Source organism: Microtus oregoni, unplaced genomic scaffold, assembly GCF_018167655.1.
Source record: "Microtus oregoni isolate MIOR12 unplaced genomic scaffold, Mior012 000010F_ref0000083, whole genome shotgun sequence".
Taxonomy (NCBI): domain Eukaryota; kingdom Metazoa; phylum Chordata; class Mammalia; order Rodentia; family Cricetidae; genus Microtus; species Microtus oregoni.
The window spans coordinates 40110714-40133120 of NW_024543069.1; the positions used below are offsets into that span (position 1 = coordinate 40110714).

Sequence of the window (22407 nt, forward strand, 5' to 3'; positions counted from 1 at the left end):
CTGGTGTTGGTTTGTCTCACATAATAAAGAGGACCAGCAAGATGTGCTTTCCTTCTCTCTTTTGAGTTGACGAACTCATCAAGTTTATGAGAGTAACTAAGCATGTGTCACTACTGAACAAGACAAAACATCACTTTCCCAATAATCTCTCAATACTTTCAAAACAGAAATTTTAATCTTTTTCAGGTCTTTTGCCAGCGCCTCCCTAGAGAAAATCATTTTGTATTAAAAGCACATAAAATATTTGTGCTATCAATCTACTTATGGCTGCCTCACAAAGGGACACATGGACAGGTGTTAAGTGTGTGTTGTGAGGGGCATCGTCTGGAAAGGGAATTAACTCCAGAACTCCCTAACACTGACAGTCTCACCTGATGCCCAAGAGGGCGTGGGTTATACTAGTATATTAGGTGTTGCAAAGATACCTAAAAAGCAAGTTTCATTTAGGGAGCAAACCCCTCCATTTACTCAGGTTCTAACCTCCTAAAATCATAGCTTATATTTATGGCAAGAAAGGAAACTTTTTTTGTACAGATAATAGATTTTAAGCTGTGTTTGATTTGGCTTAAGGGCTGCATTATTAAATGACAATGTGTTCCTTTCTAAGATGAATAGCAGGTACTGGAGCTATTATTTCTCAGTGTATCATTAATAATTTGCATATGTGTTCTGAAAAGATTTCAGGGTCTTGCTCCTTAGGCTCCCTGACTTCTGGAAGACTGGAAGAATAGTGGGAAACTTGATGTTTCATTGTAGAATCAATTGGGGTAGACAAGAACTCCAGGCTTCCTCTTTAATGAAGCAAATTGACTTTCCGAAAATAGATAATAACACAATTCTGAATTCTGGGGAAAGATGTATTGGGATACTATCCAGCCATTTAACATGTCTTTCAGATACTAAGTTTGAGGGAGACATTGCATGCTATCAACTTAACTATATGTTCATAAGCTATGCTCATTTATAGAAAAGTATCTGTCTTATAACATTTATTTCTGAGCAAAATCATTTGCAAAGAAGTCTTTCCATGCTCTAAGACATTCTAATAATATAGCAATAAACAAAGTGGCATGCTTATATTCAAATCCCTACTATATTCAAAGGGACGAATCGAGTTTTATAAGGTATAATTGAAAAGCAATAGCTCAGACTCTTCTTGCGATGAGAAGGAAGGTTTGAATTGATAAGCATCTCAAAAAATTTCAGGTGACTTTTTCAAAATGTCATTTATCTGAAATGCCTACCAATCTATAAACTACAAAGAGAGAATTCTTACATGTGCAACTATAGTAGCTAGAATTAGCAACAGACATGCTTTTTACTAAAACAGAAAATAAAAACCAAACAAAAATTAGTCCTTTCATGCTGAACTCTAGAACAAAGCAGTGGTCAGCTGAAAGGTTGAATCATAAACACATGCGGGGCTTTGCATTTCTTGCAGAAAAACCCACCAAAGCCAGGGTCAGGTCACTTTTTTGAAGACAGTGCCATTTTTTCTTCAAGGTTACACCTACTACCTGGAAAGAGTCATGATACCTGGGTTAGTTCCCTGTGGCAACTGTTGGCTTCAGTGCCAACACCCCATGACTTTTGTTGTTTAACAAATGTGGTACAGTCTGAGCAGAGGACAGCTCTGCAGGCTCCATCTTTGCGGCTGCAGAAAGAGTGTCTGGCAGCCTACCCTACATGGTGAATCCACTCACTCATCTATCCAAGCTCCCCTCCCATCCTACCGTCACCTTAACCTGCTGTCCTCTGTTCAGGCTGTTAGTGCTGACTAGCCTCCTAGTTGGAGGACGCTGCTCCTAAAAGGTAGGATCCAGCTAGTATGAGAGAGAGTGACTCTGCTCAGCGTGGCCATCAGTAGCTCTGCAGAACTAACAGCAGCGCCACTGTGGTGCGATGTTCTTTATCGAGGTCAGTTGCTTAACACATTCCAAGAAACCTATCTACACAATAGTTCAACTTTATAAATGTAACTGTACCAAAAGGTCAACGCTGACTTATTATTTGAAACAACACGAAGACAACAAAAGTGAAAACACAGCTGGAAATACATTCATATGCACTTCATGCTGCATGAAGCCGTCTGCGCCTATGGCGCGCTAAGAACAGGAAAGAAGTACTTCAGAGGTGACTAACGCCTGTCTCATCAGGACAGCCTCAGCTCTTATTCCAGCCGCTTCTTTTCTGATCATACGTGAAATTCACTTCCCCTCATTTCCTTGTTGAATTTCTTGAGATGTGTTTAAGTAGAAAACATTGTATGCAAATGATAACATTTTCCTTGGTACTTTGCTGTGAGAACTCCATGATAGCTCTCATTTTCTTATAATTGCCTTCTTCAACAATAAAATACACAAAATGGTAGCCTTTTAAACAATTCTGGAGAACAAATCTTTTCAACTCCTGTTGAAAAGGAAGGATGGGGTGGATAGGGAGCCAACACATAAGGATGGGGAGGATGAGGAGCCAATGCATGGGGACAGGGAGGATGGGGGCAGTGCATGGGGACAGGGAGGATGTGGAGCCAGCACATGGGGATGGGGAGGATGGGGAGCCAGTGCATGGGGACAAGGAGGATGGGGACCAAGCACATGGGGACAGGGAGGATGGGGAACCAGCGCATGGGGACAGGGAGGATGGAGAGCCAGCGGATGGGGTTGGGGAGGATGGGGAGCCAGCGCATGGGGATGGGGAGGATGGGGAGCCAGCACATGGGGATGGGGAGGATGGGGAGCCAGCACATGGGGATGGGGAGGATGGGGAGCCAGCACATGGGGACAGGGAGGATGGGGAGCCAGCACATGGGGATGGGGAGGATGGGGGTCAGCACATGGGGATGAGGAGGATGGGGGTCAGCACATGGGGACAGGGAGGATGGGGAGCCAGTACATGGGGACAGGGAGGATGGGGGTCAGCACATGGGGATGGGGAGGATGGGGGTCAGCACATGGGGATGGGGAGGATGGGGGTCAGCACATGGGGATGGGGAGGATGGGGGCCAGCACATGGGGGCAGGGAGGATGGGCAGCCATCCCTCAGATGAGGAGGTGCTGCTCCACTCCCTGCCTCTCAGGGAAGGGAATGAAATTACTGACAGAAGCTTCCATTAACTCAGCATTCTGCCAGATGCCTGACAAAGTTTGGGTGTTCTCATGATAACTTGACTGGGGAGATGTACCTCACTTAGACAATTAAGATTGAATCAGAAAGATTTGGCCACTGCTCATCTGCATTTGAAGCATAAGAGGGAACTAGACCCTGCCTGCCGTATCATTGTATGTCAGGGTGCAGCTCCCCTCCCCTCTGCAGAAACGACCGCTGTTTAGGTTATCAATTACATTTTAAGCAGGAGTCACTTTTCAGTGCAATCGCTCAGACCAGCCATGAACACACTATTAGTTTCTGGCTTTGCCAAAGTGTCTCGCTGTGCAGCCTAAGCTGGCCTGCCAATCACTGTATAGTGCAGGTTGCCTTGAAGTACTGCCAGTGTTCCTACTTCAGACTCCAAGTGGCTAGGATTATGGAAATCTTTTTCTCTTCTAGAAGAATCAGCCAACCACACCCTCACGAGGAAGCATTCTCCTAATGAAATACTTTGCCTCTTTGATCTTCATGGACAACTAACCCAAGTATTTCGAGCATGTGGCCTTTTTTATTTTAGATCATAACAGCTTCATAAATGTGAGAACTCCTTTGGTTCTTGCTAATCCTGAGTGCCAGTCTGTCATCTTTATGAAGATTTCCTCGACATCTATTCTGGGTGCCTAAAATACATAACATGCACGAGACACACACACTCGGTTCATTTGTGATCAATCTGCTACTTCCAGATTTTAGGACGGCTACAGTGTAGTTTGAAGTTTAAAACATTTATTGCACTTATTTGTGCACGTGTGTATGTGCGCACGCACACATATGTGCACACACATGCGCAGGTGGCGCTCAGAAGACCACCTGTGGTTGTTTGCTCTTTCCTTCCACTATGGTGACCACCTGGTGACCAGACTCAGGTCATCTGGCTTGACAGCCAGAGCTTTAGCTGCCCAAGTCATCTTGTCAGCCCCATTTAAACATTTAAAAATGTTTTGATTGTCTTTAATCTATCCCTTTATCAGCGATACTAAATACACGAAAAGGAAATTTACTAAGAGAGGGGAAAGTAAAAGGTGACAAAAGTAGGGGACCCCTCAACCTGTAACTAACATTTATTTCAGACCTGACTTTTGGTTTTGATTTCTAAACTCAATCCATACTCTTGCCCAAAAAGGAGAAACATCCTAAATGGGAAAAGACAAATAGCAGGTGACATCTTTTTAAAATACCTCCAAGCGCTATATTTTATTTTGACACTATTGGAAATTAAATATTTCTTAAGATGAATGTTTAAAGGGTTGACATATTTATGCTCATAATTGTGATCGCTTGCACACACACTCACAAACACATACAGGCCCAAACACCTGCCATCTTCATAATTTTGAAACGTTATTCAGTTTTGTCCAGGCTAAAAAGGAATCCCAGGGATGATGTCTGTGCACTGGGCTGAAGCGCCTACGGGGAGCTGGCTGTGACAAGGCTGATCTCTGGTGGCTGCCCTCTGCTGGTTAGGACAGAGCTGGCTGACCGTCCTTCCTCTCGGAAAGGTAAATGCTACAGTAAGTGCCATGGTCTCTTCCTACTTTAACAGCAGAAAAAGTTGGAGTGGAGCTTCCCAGTGGCCTGTGAGCATTGGCCATTGCTGTCTGCTAATCTTGCCTGCCATTCCTGCCTGCCATTGCCCCCTGCCATTGTCCCCACCCTTGCCCCCTGACATTGCCTCCTGCCATTACCCCCGCTCTTGCCCCCTGCCATTGTCCCCGCCATTCCTCCCCACTTTGCCATTGCCCCCTGCCATTGCCCCCTGCCATTGCCTCCTGTCATTGTCCCTGCCCTTGCCCCTTGCCATTGTCCCTTGCTATTGTCCCTGCCCTTGCCCCCTGTCATTACCTCCTGCCATTGTTCCCTGCTATTGTCCCCTGCCATTGTCCCCGCCATTCCCCCCCCCCCCCGCACCCCCCATTACTCCCTGCTATTGTCCCCGCCATTGCCCCCTGCCCCCCTGAGACCTCTTCATGTATGGTGATTTGTTCTTTTTAAAAATTGTGGAGATGGAGCTAATGTAGGCACACTAGTTCTCCTTTCTAACCATCTCCAAGAAAGCTCTGAGTTCCCTTTACCCAATGTTTTGCGCCTTTAAAAAAGATTGGTTAAACTGGGCGGTGGTGGTGCACGCCTTTAATCCCAGAACTCAGGAGGCAGAGGCAGGCGGATCTCTGTGAGTTCGAGGCCAGCCTGGTCTACAAGAGCTAGTTCCAGGAGAGGCTTCAAAGCTACAGAGAAACCCTATCTTGAAAAACCAAAAAAAATTGCTGTTTTTATTTATGTGTGTGTATTTGTGTGTGTGTGTGTGTGTGTGTGTGTGTGTGTGTGTGCATACAATGCATGTAAGTGCAGGTGCCCTTGAAGGACAGAAGAGAGAACTGGATCCCCTGGAACTGGAGTTACAGGCAGTTGCCAGCTTGCCTATACCCTAAAATTCTGAGATACACAAGCAATTTGAACATCTCCCTAGGCCCTTACTATCGTCCTTTATTTGGTACGATGTGCCCAGCTACATTTCATCAGTGAAACTGCCTGATGAGAATGAAGATCATGCTTATTTCTCTTGAACCATTTCACATTGTCTGGCACAGGTCTCCACAGGCACAGAGGTTTTTAAGTACACCTAGTACATACACCTCTTGAATTTTTTCTTATTATTTAAGATGCTGATATTACATAACACGGTCAACTTTGGCAGAAGGGGATGCTGAGTTAGAGGGAAGGTTTTAATTAGATGTTTAAGGAACATCACACATACAAATAAAAATTCATTAAAATTAATAAAGTGTTGCCAGGTGAAGTTGACCGAAGTTTGCTCTGAACTATAGTTTTTTTTTTTAATTAACAGGATCCAGTTTGTCCATAAATAGCATGCCATTTGTTCTTCTGAAGTTAAACACGGCCTGCTTCCCTCCTGCCATGTTCTCAGATGGTCAAGGTGACAGCACTGGGGCCTCTTCAGCTGCCAGTAGCTTTGGATTAAGGATGCTTTAGCATCAGGCTTCCTATGGCTAACAGGGCCTCTAAGCCACTTGTCACTTCTGCTCAAGAGCAAGTCCTTTCAATATGCTGCAAGCAACTTCTCACAGGGTGGAATGATTTCAAGCATTTCTTTTCTTTTGATCTCATTTTTATATTAGGGATGGCATAAGTAGTCTATCTGAAAATTAAGAAATAAATATAGAATGAATTTCTGTTTGATAAATCTCAAATCTATTATATTCTAAAAGTCTTTGCTATATGAAATATACATCCCCCCAATATAATCCCAGGGTAAGGCTATTATTATTAGTTTTGATTTTTTTTTTGTCAAATATCATTTGCAAATGAGCATCCTCCGGAGGGGAGTTAGTTTGGAGGATAAGGAAAGATTGCTTCTTTTATTCCTAACTTGTCAATAGTACCTCTTCTCCTCCCGTACAAGCAGTCTGCAGAAATGGACACGAATCCCAGTGCTGGCAAAGAACGGATATAAAGGTCGCTCCTCACCTGCACAAATATTGCTAGGACTTGGAGTCCAGGAAGAGCGGTGTGGCCTCTTTCTGAAGAGTCTTGGGGCCTGGCACCTAAGTGTACATAGGAGACTAAGTTGGGGACTAAGAGGGCCTCAGAATGGCGGACAGTGACAACATAGAATGGTAGGAGCTTTGATTATCTTCCACACTGTCTATAATTGGAACATATTTCAAGATAAACAAAATAATTGGGAATCTCTCCAGATTAATATGCAGTCACCAGAGAAAGGTTCCCTTGGGTCACCCTGGTTTTATTGTTTTTTTAATGCTAGTGATGAGATACATTCCCCAAATTTCTAGTAATACAGTAAAGCAAAAGAATAAATAATGAAAAAGAATTTCATCCTCCTGCAGAGTGGCTTTTAAATGTTGCATGTGGTTACCCTGGAGCAAAGGGTAATTCGAGGCTCTCCCCTACTCCTTTCTGGAAAGGCCTTCCATTTAATGTATAGTTGCCAAATTACTGAATCAGAATTAGCAAATCTACTTAGATGTTCCTTAGAAGAATTGCCCTGCTATCTATTTTCACTCTGGTGGAGAATGATTAGTTACTGAATTAGGATTTACCTCCTTATGAATATTTCAGGAAAATTCTATTTCTAAATGATGTCCCAAAATTGTGGCCCTGGAGCCCAATTAGTAGCTTTCCTTATATTCTGGGAGGTACAGTTTTTTTTTTTTTTTGCTTTGTTTCTAACTTCTTTCTCAGTCATTAAAACACTATAGTCTTGCTGATAAAACATAGGAAAAAGTGAGTTCCATAAACTAGACCAAATTGGTAAGTGCCTAGGCTAGAAGGTCTGTACTACAGTGCCCCGTGACTTGACTTCCCTAAAGTAGTCCAAGAAGACACCTACGCTGCTGCTGCTGCTCTCCTAACTGGTATCCGAGGGGCACTGGCTTTGCTTTTCTCCATAGCGCTGGGCCTCAGGAGTGCAGACAAGCAGTCTCTTCAATCTTGTGAGGATCTGCAAATGGAGGGGTCACAGCCCGTCCAGCTAGGTGTGGCCAAGAGGATGACCAGCTGCAGGTGCCAGAGGGAGAGAATAAAGGAGGGCATTGGGCCTCTTGGCCTCAGTACATTTAGAGACAAGACGGAGTTGCAGCCCCACCTTTGCCTTTTATTAATATCCTTGCTAACCTTCCACTTTCACTTGTGGAAGTAAAGACTATATGCTTCAAAAATATGACATAGTCACATGAAAACAGAAGATACATAATAACTGCTGAACTATGAACGGCTGAGCCAATGGGCTCCGTCAGCCTGAAAATATATAATAATGTGCAATGGTTGTATTAATTCATAGAGTGAATACCAATCTAAATAATTCAATCTAAGTTGTAGTTTGTCCCTGGCTGACAGAGTCAACTTTGTCTACTGTAACTTACATATGATATCAGCTTCAATGGTGTCCAGATGGGATTTACATGCTACAACTCCTAGGATACCCTGGTGTTGAAAATAAAACCAACTCCTTTTCTATAATCACCATAAACATGGGCTTTCCATTGGTATGTACATAACCACTATTTTATTTAGTTCCAAATATAAGGCTTGCTATAAGTATTATCAATAGGCAGGTAAAACAGGATCCTGAATTTCTCAAGAATCAGCAAGCTCCCTGTTCAGTAAGAGACCCTGCCTCAAGAAATAAGGTGGGAAGTGACAGAGGAAGACACTTGATATCAGTCTCCAGCCTACACAAAAACACACACCCCACACACATACCACACACACCACACACACACATACCACACACACTACACACACATAACCACACACACACATCACACACACACACCACATACACCATACCACACATACATGTGCATGCACGTGCATACACACACACACACACTTTGTTCATGAGAACAAAGCCACAAAACACTGCTCCACTTTCTCCTGACCCACATTTATTGGCATCTGGAAGGCTGGGCTACTAAAAGACCCAGAAGAGTGGCACATTCAGGGTTGAGATTGTGACTGAATCCAAGACCCCTGGTCTGTAGCTTATACTTGTGTTCTGAGACTAGAAGGGACCCATTCTGTCTTTCCCAAGTATCATCATAGTTGAGTATCAGCTCTAAGATCCTATGGTGTGCCCCATCCCAGCTGTGTGCGTGGATGCTGAGGCTGAGTGTAGTATAGCTGACAGAGCATGGAGTGTGGAGTTAGAGACTGAGGTCTGTACTTTCCTTCCTGTTTGACCCTGGGCAAAGAATATTGGTTTTCTTTAAGCTGCCAAGTAAGAATGAAGTAGAAAGCGGCCTCATGGCCTCTGTAGCATTTTTGTGAGAGTGCAGTGGATAATCTATGTGAGGGTGACCTTTGATATGCACCGATAATGCCTTAAATCAGCACAATACCATTAGCTGATTCAATTATAGCCATATGCATTGGGGAGCCTATAGTATCTGAAGGAACAATTTATTGCTCCTAAATAGTAATCTGATAAAGCCGTGCTGTAATGAAGTGGGAAGGGAATGGGCTTTCCCTGACAACAGGAACCCAGGAGAGTCTGATGTGGCTCTTTCAGCTACAGTTGTAGACCTTCAAAGCCTGTTAGGCTGCACTGAATTCACGGGCCATTTCCTGTGCCTTGGGGTTGACGACTACAGTACCATATGAACAAATCTACTTGATCAAGCGTATGTGATCGCCGTAATGGTGGCTTTCAACTTGACAATCCTAAGAAAGAGTTCAACAGAGAAGACTTTGAGATGCTGGAGACATTTTCAACAATTACAAAAGGTTCACTGTTTGACAGATATATTGGCATCTCTTCTTGTGTGTGTGTTCACGTATGTGTGGTTATACATGTGCATAGATTTGCATGTATGTGTATATATGTGAAGGCCAGAGGACCACCTTGATTGCCATTCTTCAGGTGCTGTCAGTCCTTGATAACAGGGCCTGTCGCTGGCCTGAAACTCACCAAGTAGGCTAGACTGGGTGGCCAGTAGCCCAGGGATCTGCTGTCTCTGCCTCCCCATGGCTGGGCTTACAAGACTGCACCACCATGGCCAGTTTTTGTAAGGTAGGTTCTGGAGATCAAACTCAGGCCTTTGTGCTTGCAAGGCCAAGACTATTGCTGGAGCCGTCTCCTAGCTCTTCATCTTGAATCTGATTCTGACAGGTTAGAGCAGTTGCTCGGCGATTTTGTTCTCGGTTGTACCGAGTTACTTTTACTCTCCTGCATATGAAGCATGCCCACATGTATCTCCCATGCTGGAAAGCCATTCACAGGCTGTGTCCCAGTGTGGAGGAGAAATTTGACAAGGTCTTTAAGTTGCTTATGAAGTTTTCCTCAACCAGATATAAGTGAATTCCCTGCCGGCCTCTTTCTAACCTTCATATATATAAACATTTAAAACAGCTTTGAATTGAATTCCATTCAACTTGCGAAAGCATGGATTATAGTCTCGTAGGTCCCAGATAAAAAGAACTTCATGGCCCTAATATTTTATTATATAAATTGAGATTGGTACTGATAGATATTACAGATATAGAAAATCATCCCTCTGACTTTGAATTCTGGTTATTCCCACATTAGTATATGATACCTTATCATTACAGTTACTTATTTATTGTATATCTATCAATCATCTGTCTATCTATCTATCTATCTATCTATCTATCTATCTATCTATCATCTATCATCATCTACCTATCTACACACATATACATAGGCAGGTTCATGACAGAGCAGATGTGGCGAGGATTGAAGAGACTCTTCTTTCTTTCCACTACATGGGATCTTAAGCTCAAACTCAAGTTGCCAGCTTGTGTGCCATCTCACTGGCACGACACTGTTCGGGTAGACGCTTCACTCCAGGCCCTGGCATTTATATACCCAAAGAGTCTGGAATGTTTGGGCTCCACCTCAAGCCTCTCCCCTGGAGTTGTCTCAGTCCAGACTCTGCCCCTGAGAAGCCCCCACCTTGTGGATTCCCCTTGTGGTCTCCTCAACTTTCCCTGGGGCCACCCAGGAATGTTTTGCTCAGAATAAAGCTGGATTTATTTATGTGGTTTGATTGGCTCATTACAACAGCAATAATCAGGGTTTCAACGTAACAAACATATGCTATTTTTATTACAGTTTTGAAAGGTCCTCGGAAAACAGAAGTGTCTGAGAGTCTCCACTTAGGCTATTCCTATAAACACTGAATTAGAAAGCTCATAATAATTTCATTCAACTGACATTCGTGTGTCTAAAAGCTTCCATTTGCTCTGACTTCCTCCCTCTTCCCTGAACCACATCGCAGTAGCTTTTTTTAGTCATTTATAACTTCCTCAAGAACAGTAAGACAAAAACAAATAAAATATCCCCAAATAAAAAAAAAACCCTACCTCAGAGGCGTCAACCAGAGGTCTGCCTGTTGCCTTCACTCTCTATTTTTTCCCATTTTTCTCAGGCCCAGGAAACTAATTCACAGATGTGGAGGACCTGAACTAGTGCAAGAAATAAGAATAGAACTCACAGGAATACACAGAGCCCCCACGGATTTTATTGTTTTGAAAATGTTTATGTAACTAACCCTGGCTCGGAGCACTTAGACTGCAGGTGCCAATTTTATGAATCAAATAAATTCTTCCTTGTTAAAAAAAACCCTATAAATTATTCTTTTTTTTCTTTCTTTCTGGGAAATCTCCTATCTTGAATAAAAAAAAATTCCCGTTGTGGTCCAGAGTCAAGAAAGATTCCCTAACCATCTGAGAGGTCACCCAGAGAGGACAAATGTTCTGCGGAACCTAGGGCTAAAAGTCACTCCATTCTTCCAGGGAAAGACAAGGCTCGGGGTTGTGCTAATGATATGGATGGCTCAGTGTTTGCTGGGGGAGATCTGCCATTACCCAGACATGTCTTCCTTTCTGCAGGCTCGAGTGGATGGGACCTCAGTGAATCAGGACACTCCAGTCCCCCATCTCAGTGAATCCAGATACTCCAACACTTGTTATTTAAAGCTTTCTATTTGAGCCACACCCTAAACCTCTAAGATGCCCTTTTTGCCCTTTCCATTTCTCAACATAAGATGCTTTCTCCAAACTTTGGCTATTGAGGGTTTCCCAGGGCAGTCCCTCTAAAGCAGTGGGTCTCAATCTGTGTGGGTCTTGACCCCTTCCAGGGTCAAGTGACTCTTTCACAGGAACTGCATATTAGATATCCTGAACATCAGATATTTACATTTCGATTCATAACAGTAGCAAAATTACAGTTATGAAGTAACAATGAAAATAATTTTATGGTTGGGGGTTACCACAGCAGGAGAAACTGTATTAAGGGGTCACAGTATTAGGAAGGTTGAGAACCACTGCTCTAAGATCTGCTTCCCATGTTTTCCCTTAGGCTACCTCAGCAGCTTTAGGTTGAATTTATGTGCTTTATCATTAACTTATTCAATAACAGTTAACTTGGCCTTCTGATTAAATTTGTTAACTTTGTCTTCTGATCTTTTCTCATTTTTAATAGATGTCTTTTAAACTGTCATTATAAATTAAGAGTTTTTCTTTAGTTTCAGTGAAAAACTTGGCTTACACTGTTGTATATGAAAAATTTCAAAGTTTAGAAACTTCACAACACTTTTTTTTGTTGTCAAACTTATTCTAGAGCTTTAAAAATAATTTGTTCAATAGGCCCAGTGCTTGGCATTGTGCCTAAAACATGAAAATGGTGTTTGTGGTCATCTGAATGAGCAATGTTCCCCGTGGGCCCATGCATTTGAACACTCGGTGTCCAGTTGGTGATGTGTTTGGCAAAGTTATGGAATATTTATCAAGTGTAGCCTTGCTGGGAGAAGTATGTCTCTGGGGGTGGGCTTTGGGGTTTATAGCTCCACCTACTTTCTCTTCTCTAGATTTCCTGTGTGTGGGTGAGAATGTGATCAGCCATCTTCCTGCTCCTCCCACCATGCTTTTCCTGCCTGCTGCCTTGCCATCCCACCTTCCTCTCCATGAATGAACTTCCCAGTCTGGAATCCTAAGTCAGTTCAACCTCTCTCTTCTTTGGGTTGCTTTTGATTGTGGTAGTTCACACAGCAACAGAAACGTAATGAACATGAACTTGTTTACATTTTTTTCTCATTGGAGAAAGAATCTCACTTTTTAGAGACACTTGAACTGAGGACGGAAATGGGTATTTTGAATTTGGATATGACTATAAGACAAAAGTTATGCTACAGTAAACAAAGAAAGTGACGGTTTGGGAAAGAATTTGAAATTGTTGGAATGGATTCATATGGTTGTGTCTCTTCTGAGGTTGCAGACTCTTGTTAGATGTTTCCAGTTTCACTTCTGTGAAGGCCTAGTCTTTCTTTTCATTTGTAGAGAGATCACCACGAGAAGAGTACAGTTTCTTTACAGGTGAGCTCTGCAGTATCCTCCTCCTCTCTCCCTGCAGCTCCCCAGTGGCCTAAAGCCGCGCATGTGCTCTCTCTCCCCTTCCCTTCTCTCCTCCTTCCCTTATAGTTCCTTTTCATTGCTGCATCATCATTCCCAACCCCACTGGCTCTTCCTGCCTGAGCTCACTGGCACCTTCCCTAATCTCTGGACTACGACCTTTTTGAGGTTAGCACTGGGTCTCGTTCTGATTGTGTTACAAACATAGGACTTTTCAGTTATACAGGTATTTGATAAGGCTTAGTGGAATGAGTGGATGGATGGATAGATGCTCTGTTTCTGTTGCTCCACCTGCCTCAAACTTCATGATGTTTCTTCTGAACCTAGGCTGTGGCAAGATAATGATCTCTTTCCCAAATACTTTCTGTCAAAGACCAAGATAATAATAACTCCTGGATAAGAGTCTGAGTCCACCCAGTGTTGAAGAACAAGTCTTATAAGTTTCCAAGGCATAATAATGAGCCATTTTAATATTTTTTAAAAATATTTTCACATAAAACTGTAGGAAAGAAGGGGCTTCCATTTACCTTGGGATAAGTAGAGTAGGACTATAAAGGAAGGAGGAAGTGGTAACATGGAAAAATGATTAAGATTGGCTAAACATGCTCTGCAAAATTAAAATAGTTGTTTAATGTGCAGCAGTCCACTCTTCTTCCATCGCCACTTGCTTCTGCTGAGGATTCAATGATCTGTTGCAAGACAAAGACTTTTTTACTTTTCTGTTTATACTGGAGAGATAAGAGCCACCCACGCACCTGGTTCAGATTGGCAGGTGTGTGGAAAATGAAGAAGACAGGGGTCTTCATTCTATATTGGCTTATTGCCTTCAAAGAAAATCCCAGAAAAGTAGCTGGCACAGAGTAGGTATTTTATTGCTCAACTATTTGTTGAATGACTTTTAAAAAAATCCACAAAGGCATCCCTTCCAATTATTGGTCAGAGTATCCTGAAAACCCCAATATGGTGCAGGCTATTGCTATTGCCTCTGGATGTCTACCAATCTGACGGTAGGACCCTACTTCTGAAAACACTACACACATTGTCTCTGGACATGGAACTGTCAAATGGTACTGACAAGAAAGCTTCCTCCCTGATGGCTATCTGTTATAGTACCAGAAAGGGCTAATGAGGCTGCTGGCCACCTGCCACAGTACCAGAAAGGGCTGCTGGGGGGAAAGGCATTTCTATTTTATAGCTGTACCCAGATATGAGCTTTGTGAGCTACAATAACAAATGTGACGTGCCCAAGGGTACTACACTGGCATGGATACGGAGTGAACAACTCCTTTCAGGCTGGATTTGAGGTCCACCACACAGGAGGGAACACATGGTTGGTTCTGTAAATCCAGACAAGAATTTATGGTTGAAGAGAGCATAGGTCCCAGGGTAAAAATTTTACTATTGTTTTGTTAAATTGACACAGCATCAAACTGCCCTCTAATAATTGTAGGTTACTATTGCCCTCCAACCTCATCAAAGAAGTTTCTTAATAGAGTTGGAAGTGGTTAATGAAGATCCTCACACCTGCTCAAAATGCAGAGAGCAATTGTTTATGGAGTGTCCAGCTACAAATGAAACATCTGTATCATCTTCTCCCCCTTCAAGGCTCAGGGAACATTGCAGAAGAGGGGGCAGAAAGATTTTTAGAGCCATAAGTAAGGCTAGACTGAAATAGTGTCTTTGGACATTATAAGACCATCACATTCATGAACTCACAGAAGCTCTGGCTGCCTACAAACGACACGCACCAGATCAAACCAATCCACATTCCAGCAATGGAGCTCTTAAGTCGATGGCTTCTGGATGTGGGAGAATCAGAGTTTTCTTTTAAGGGTGTGGGCACTGGCCAGTGACTCATGCTTCAGTGGATGGGAAGCACAAACAAGAATCAGTGGGCTATTAAAAAACAAAAATAACAGGAGATTGGGAAGGAGTGGGGAGGTGGGTGTATATCTGGCATGAGTAGGGTAAATATGATGCAAGTACATTATGTGTGTGTGTAAAATTCTCAAAGAATTAATAAAAATTAAATATTGAAAAATGGAGAGAGAGAGAGAGAGAAAGAGCGACAGAAAGAGGGAGAGAGAGAGGGAGAGAGGGAGAAAGAGAAAGAGAGAGAGCGCAGAGATAGGACCTCAGAGCCAGAGATGTCAATACCTCCGGCGTTCTGTTTTCTTGAGTGGTGCCGGGTGGGTGGGGAGTTGCATCTCAGCATCTCACAGTGCCTCAGAGCTTGTTGTCAATCTTATATTGATCCAAAGGTTTGAAGTGACCCAGCCGGCTTAGAGGCTAAATAAAACCACAAAGAAGAGACTATAACTTTAATAAAAAAATACCTTAAGGAAGGACCTGTGTATTCAAGTTCATTGGTATCGAGACCCACACGAATTAACTTGGTGGAGAGACACGCACAAAAGCCACCAATTTTGGAAGATTATTGGAAAAGCTAAAAATTGCAGAGATGTTTTCTATGAGAATGCAGTGATGATGTGTTCTGCCCGGGGGAAGGTGGAGAGCCCTTTCTGATCCTCCCAGCGAAACACATTTCCTGAGCAATATCTGTATGAAGGAGACATGGAGCAGTGCAGATGGAGCCGGCCCCAGAGAAGGTGGCTGTTATTAGGTGCTGTCTGTCAGCTGAAACCTCCAGGAGGAAAATGTTCCCTCATTTAATGTGGAACAGCTTCTCTAAGCTTAGTTGAAGAGAATCTTAGCATGGGAAGAGTTAGTGAGCAGTGGAACGTTTGAACAGTGGACAGATCACTGAAATGGTATGCCCACATCTCTATGAGTCTCATCAATAGATCCTTAGGTTCATGACAATAATGTCTTCTCCTCATAAAAGAAACATGGGAAGCCCAAATAGAAAACTTTCCCAAAGACAGGCCACTAGCTATTACGGCGGTAATGGTGGCAGATGTAATATAGTTAGCCTTCCGGGTCCAAGGGTAGGCACTAGCTCCAGGACCTGCCTTCGGTACCAAGCCTGAAGATGCTCAGGTTCCTTAGGTGAAGGGACACGTGATCCACATCATTCCACACAGCCCAAACCACCTCTAACTAAGCACCTGAAATGATGTGAGCACTGTGTCAGAAGCTGCTGTGTCGCGCTCTTTAAGGAGTTATGATGTAAAAGAAGAGCCATGCAGGATGTGTGAGATCTGTTCTTGAATGTTTTTAGCTCGAGGTGACGGGGAACCAGTCCACAGGGGCTGACTGCAATCACCGATTGAGCATTTTAAATGTACCATGCACTGTTACAAACACTAGTTTCAGTGTGTGTGCATGCACATGTGCGCATGAGTGCGTGGAGGGCAGAGGTCAGTGTTGGGTATCTTCATTAATAATTTCTCTACAGTTTTCCCTTTCCTTGAGAAGAGGCCTTTCAGTGGGGCCTGGGATTTGCTTAATAGTCTAGGCTAGATGTCCAGTGAGCACCACTGTTCTCCTGTCTCCACATCCGTGCTTCAGTACAGATGCAGATTGCCTGGTCCAACTTTTTTTACGTGGGTTCTGGAGATCTGAACTCAGGTCCTCGCACTTGTGGAGAAAGCATTTACTCATGGAGTCATCTCCCTGCCCACACACACACACACACACACACACACACACACACACACACACCCCTATCTATCTATTGCACAGCACCAGGTCATCAGAGCTCTCTGAATGCATAATGTTATCACACCCATTGTACAGACTATGAAGAAACCAAGAATGAAAGGTGAAGCAGGAAGAATTCCCACATCAGACCAAAGCCACAAGCCCAGAGTCTGTGTTTCTTTGTTGGCTTTTTGCAGTGCTGTGACAGATTAGAAGCAGAATCTGTCAATACCGGATCCATAGATTCAGTCCATGCTTTCTGTCAATATCTGTGTCCACACTTCTAGTAAGGCCCTTTGCTATACTGGTAGGTCCCATTGGACATTTAGGACCACTTCCTCCTTGGACAAAAACCTATGGGTTCCTGGCTGCCTGTTAGGATAAGCCCCTTTGTCTTATAGGCCCACGTCTGGATGGAGGGACAGCCGAGATCTGTGCCCTATACCTGGCCTTAAGCTTATGGCCTCTTTGCCCTGGACAGTTATGTGAAAATCATGGTGTTTTAAAATGCCATGGAAGTAATCCATTAGTAGAACTCCCTCTCTACACCCCATCAAGAGGCAAAAAGTCCAAGTTTAATCCCTGCACTTCCACTTAGTGAGGGCCACCTTTCTAGGCTTTCCCTAGCTCATCTGTTCTCCTGTTGTCCATTCCACAGTATTGTGATGATGAAGCCCAGGCAGGGACTGAATGTTGTGGATATGTGGGAAACCTTTTCTTCCTTTTATTCCTCATCTGACCCTTCTCTTTAGCAAGACAAAAGATGGCACCATTTTTTTTTGTGTGTGTGTGTGAGTGTGAGTGCATGCACACACATGCACATAGGTGTTCATGTTTGTGTGAGCACATAGAGACAACTTCAGTTGTCGTTCCTCAGGCACTATCTATCCATCTTGCATTTTGAGATGGTTTCTCTCATTGTAGGCCAGGTTGGCTGTCTAGCAAGTGCCAGAATTCCCCCGTCTCTACTCCACCGCTGAGATTATAGGCACACAGTATCGCTACCAACGAACGTCTCTTTAAAGAATGGGTTCTGTGGAGTCTTTTACATTTGTCGGGCAAGTGCTTGATTGACTAAGCCTTCTAACCAGTCCTATTGCCAATCATATTGGCTTTTGAAAATGGGTATGGTTGTTTTATCTCATGTGTGTCTGTATGCATATCTATGTTCCACATGTGCGCCTGGTATCCTTCAGGGCCAGAACTCAGTCTTAGATTCCCTGTAGCTAAGATAGCTGTGAGCCAGCATCTGAGGGGTGTGAACTGAACCTGGGTCCTAGGGAAGAGCAGCCAGCGCTCTTAACCTTGAAGCCATCTCTCCCACACCCTCATGCCATTTTAAACGGCATAATTACAATGCCTGCTTGTGCATATACATGTACTTGTATGTGCTCTTCTAAAGGACTCAGGTTCAATTCCTACTACTTACATGGTTGCTAACACAGTGCAATGAAAACACAAGAGAGCTTGAAGCTACGGACCTGGAAGTTCATCTTCCAAACAAAAACAGGCTTCATTACACACGCTAGTGGTTTTGCATGTCTATGTCCTGTGAAGCTTGCTTTTGGCATAGACCAGTAGAACAGATTACGTAAAGTGAGTGAGATAATAAAACACTGCCCGGCCTGTCATATGGGAGAGCCAACAGGATCCTTATGACACTTCAGTAACACTTTGACAATACTGGAGTGAAGGAACAGGGCCTGGATTTGGGTCTAGACTTAACTCTGACGTTGGAGATTGTCTCACAGCCACGGAAAGCTGCCTCTTTCTGCAAGCTTGAAAAGCTATTATGAACCAACTACAAGTAGTTCCAACGCTTGTGAGAACCTTCCCCAGGCAGAATAGCTCCTTGAGTCTCTCATTTCGGCAAACATTACACAGATCCGTCACAGGCGCCCTTGAGTCACACTGGATAGGACTTGGGCTCCAGGCTTCATGGCTGCTACTGTTTGCTGGGTCAGCGTTTAGATGAATGTATGATTCTTCTGAGTGATTCATTGGCAGATAGAAATGGCAGCTGCTGGGGGGGGGGGGGAGCGGGTCTGCCATGATCAAGGAATGTGAATACTGTGGTTTTGTAATGAATGCATTTTTTTTAACCTTTGAAATTTAAAAACACGAAAATCCCTAAAAATTAAATAACTCTCTGAAAATAGTTCAATTCCAGAAACGCTTTCTTTTTTTGGCTCCCTGGAGATTCACTTGACAAAACGTCCATCATAAAGAACAAGGAGGTACCTCTCCTAGTTCCCTTTTAGATTTACTGCCCAGAGGCAAGCCAGAATAGTCAGGAGAGAGGAAATCTGAGGCTGTGTTCTGTACAGAACCTCCATAGTATCTGGAAATCCTATTTTCATTTTAATATTTTTCTTTTTTATTTATTCTTCTCTCATATATTACATTCCAGCCATACTTTCCCCTCCCCTCTCTCCTCCCTGTCTGTTTCCCTATTTCCCCTCTGCCCCAGATCCACGCCTCCTCCATTTCCCTTCAGAAAAGAGCAGGCCTCCCTAGGAATATCAACCAAACATGGCATAGCAAGGTGCAAGAAGACTCGGCACCTCCCCTCATATTAAGGTTGGATAAGAAAACCCAGTGGGAGGAAAAGGGTGCCAAATGCAGGGAAAAGAGTTGGAGACAGTGCTTGCCCGCTCCCACTGTTAGTAGCTCTCTGTGGGGATCTTCATGACATGCGTCTTTTAGAAACTGTGAAAGATCTGTCTGTGTGGTTCAAAGGTGTCTGTAGCTTCTTCTTTCTGCTCTGCTGTGAACTAGCTTCTTTCCTAATCTTTTCAGTGTTAAAGGAAAACTCACAACCTTCCTTGACCTCCTTTCTCAATTTCTTGTTGATTTAGTCAGGTTGGTCCTTTAATAAAACCAAAGGTTCATCCCACAAGAAGGATCCCATACCCATACACTGCTTGGGTAACCAAGAACAAGAGATTAGATAGCCTAAAGACCTAGGGTAAAACTAAACATTACTGGTCTAAAAAAAAATCAACAAAATGATTCCTAATGGTATTCTGCTACACTCATAGATCAGTGCCTTATCCAGTCACAATCAGAGAGGCTTCCCCCAGAGGCAGATGGGAACAGATGCAGAGACCCACAGCCAGACAGTACGTGGGGAGAGAGCTTAAATGGGATGTCTCCATCAAATCCCTCTTCAGAACTCAGGAATTCTGTGGAAGAGGAGGTGGAAAGATTGTAAGAGCCAGACAGATAGAGGAGACAAGCAGAACAAGGTGATTCAGCTGATTTCAGCAAGCACAAGGCCTACCTGGGTCTGCACCAGATCCTGTTCTATGCTGCAGCTATTAGCTTAGTGTTTCTTTGGGACTCCTGACTGTGAGAATGAGTGGGTCTCTGGCTCTTGTGCCTGCTCTTGGTGCTCTTTTCCTCCTGCTGGTTCACCATGTCCAACTTCAGCACGCAAGTTTTTGCTTCATTATATTTTATTTTGTCATGTTTGTTTTTAATCACTCAGATGCCTGTTCTTTCTAATAAGAGATAGCAAGGGATTGAATCAGGAGGGGAGGTAGGGAGGAACTAGGAGCTGTGGAGGGAGGCGAACCTGAAACTACAACCAGGATATATTGTATGAGAAAAAAAGTCTATTCAAACAACAACAAAATCCTCTAGCCTTGAGTGTGTGTGTGTGTGTGTGTGTGTGTGTGTGTATTTTGTTTTCTGATGTGAGCTTAAGTCAGACTCTTTCCAATAACGTGTCCCAGGTTGGTTTTAAACTTGCTATATAGCCAAAGTTGGCCTTGAACTTTTAATCATCTTTCCCCTATCTCCTGAGTGCTGAGTATTTGGTATGTGTAGTGCTGGGAATAGACCCCAGGAAATACTAGTTGTGTTGGAGTTCTTCCCTCTCAGCTGGCAAGAGGCTTCAAATAGAGTCTGGAGTGAGAGGGATTTTATATTTCCATGTCCTAGTAAGATGTTCTCTCTTGCCTCTCTGTTTCTCTCCTATCTACACCTCCTCAGCATTGGGATTACAGATATGCACTGCTGGGATCTGCTATTCACATGGTACTGAGGCTCGGACTCAGATCCCACGCTCCTGTGGCAATCATTTTACCCACTAGCCATCTTCTCAACTTCTCGGCCTTTCCCTGTTCTTCCCACATTACCCAGCGGCATCATGCCAGAGTACAATGCAAGAAGCATCACCACGCCAATCAAACGTGGGCTTCAGCATCTCAGAGACTGAAGGACTTCATGAAGTGAGCAGTTGGCACAGGCAGAAAACATCTTTTTGAAGCTGATTTATTGCAGCTAAATTACAAGCGTGTCTCTCTGTTCAACTATCTGCATGGAGTCCGTGCGGACTTTAAAAGTATCTTTCCCTTCCATCTTTGTAACCATTCTGTCAGTACTTGTAACCCACCAAGTATTATCACTTCGTCAGTGTCCTCCATGGCCTCCAGGGCTGCTGCAGTGTCATCGGGAGCATGACAATGACACCCAGGCACCGGAGTTCCGGAGATAGCCTGTCACCATCTGTGTCTCTAAACATTCATTCACACTCGAATTCCAGCCCCACCCCTTCCAGTCCAACTCCCACACCTTTGGCAAGAACTATCCACACAGCTGGATTAGATTCACAGGATGTTGTGTTTTGTTTTTTTTTGTTTTTTTGTTTTTTTTTTTTTTTTGCCTCATTAAAGTCTAGTTTCTTTCCAGCAGTATGTGCTCTCTTCATATATTAGCCCAGAAATCATTCCGAAGGAAGAAAGCATTTCGGAGAAATGCTTTGGATAAAGGCTTGGGAGGGGGGGGAACGGAAACACGTTGCTCTGCATTGTGCATCAAGCATCCACCCAAGCCTCCCTCCTCCACACCCAAGAGTGTGATTTCTTTGTGAGCCCCCCAGCCTTGAAGCTAGCAAAACAGATTGTGGAGACTGTGGTTATGTTTGTGTGGCCTGTAACACTTGGGATTACAGAACACAACGTAACCAGTCAACAATGTCAGGCGCTGCCCCCAGAATGTGTGGTGGCAGTTACCCCTCATTTTGCCTTTCACTTTTAATACACCCCCTGGCTATCTCTCAATTTTATCATCTGTCTCCAATGCTCAGCTGCCAGGCCATTCTTTGAGTTACCTGCTGTCTTATGATGATGATGTCGATTTATTTCCGTATTTATCATTTAGAATTATTGCTGAAATAAGCAAGCTATTTCATAGGATAAATATTTTCCAAGAGGCAGACTAAGGTCACTATTCCCAAGTGTAAGGAAATAATCTTGATTTTTAGCAAAACAAACAAATGAACGAACCCTATAAAACCCAACCACCAACCAAGAATTGTATAATCATCGTGTTAGCATTTCAACTTTCCAATTACGTGATTACCCTCACATTGTGGTTAGACTTCTTACAATTCATACAATGAATTACCATGAAACATGTCAAAAGATAAAATTATTAGAGAAAATGTCACCAGCACGAGGTTTTTGAGGGATTATGTTGGAGGTTGTTTTCTCCTTGTGTTATTTTGCACTCGAACTAAAGACATTAATTGAAAATAAAAGGAAAAGGAATGTGACAGCCTCTCTTTCCTGCCTGTCAGAGAAGGCTCACGAGCACATGACTCTGCCTCATGTCGTCTTTTCTCTTCATCTGCAGGTCTTCACCTGCACCCAGGCTGCCTCCATGTCTTCTTAGGTCACAGTTCGCTCTGGTCTTAAGTCAGTAAAGTTAAACTGCAAGAACTTGAAGGAGCCTGGGCTT

General features: G+C 43.5%; 1 protein-coding gene across 10 annotated transcripts in view; it reads right to left on the reverse strand.

Annotated features, from left to right (window-relative positions):
• The window catches only part of Pex5l (peroxisomal biogenesis factor 5 like), a 202199-nt gene that overhangs the window by 80079 nt on the left and 99713 nt on the right, over positions 1-22407 (reverse strand). The window lies entirely within an intron of this gene.